Genomic DNA, 305 nt, shown 5'->3' with positions numbered 1-305 from the left:
AACGGTCGTTAACCCTTTCCCTCGCGCCGCCACGGCGGTAATAAGCGTGCACGCGCGCGCGCCGGACTATTGAGTTTCGAAAATTACTTCTGCGGGAAGTTATTTGTTATACGTTATTCCCACGTTCTTTTCCGCGTGTCAACGCGGATTACCCAATGCGCTCGTGACTTAAAACCCCCCGATTTTAAGTATTCAACGATTACACTACACAACGGATTGAGAGTCGACGCCTGGTCGAGATATCTCTCTCTCTCTCTCTCTCTCTCTCTCTCTCTCTCTCTCTCTCTCTCTCTCTCTCTCTCTCT

The sequence above is a fragment of the Odontomachus brunneus genome, unplaced genomic scaffold, assembly GCF_010583005.1.
Source record: "Odontomachus brunneus isolate Ranch 3 - 2012 unplaced genomic scaffold, Obru_v1 Obru_scaffold_001, whole genome shotgun sequence".
Lineage (NCBI taxonomy): Eukaryota > Metazoa > Arthropoda > Insecta > Hymenoptera > Formicidae > Odontomachus > Odontomachus brunneus.
Note: the sequence above shows the minus strand (reverse complement) of the source record.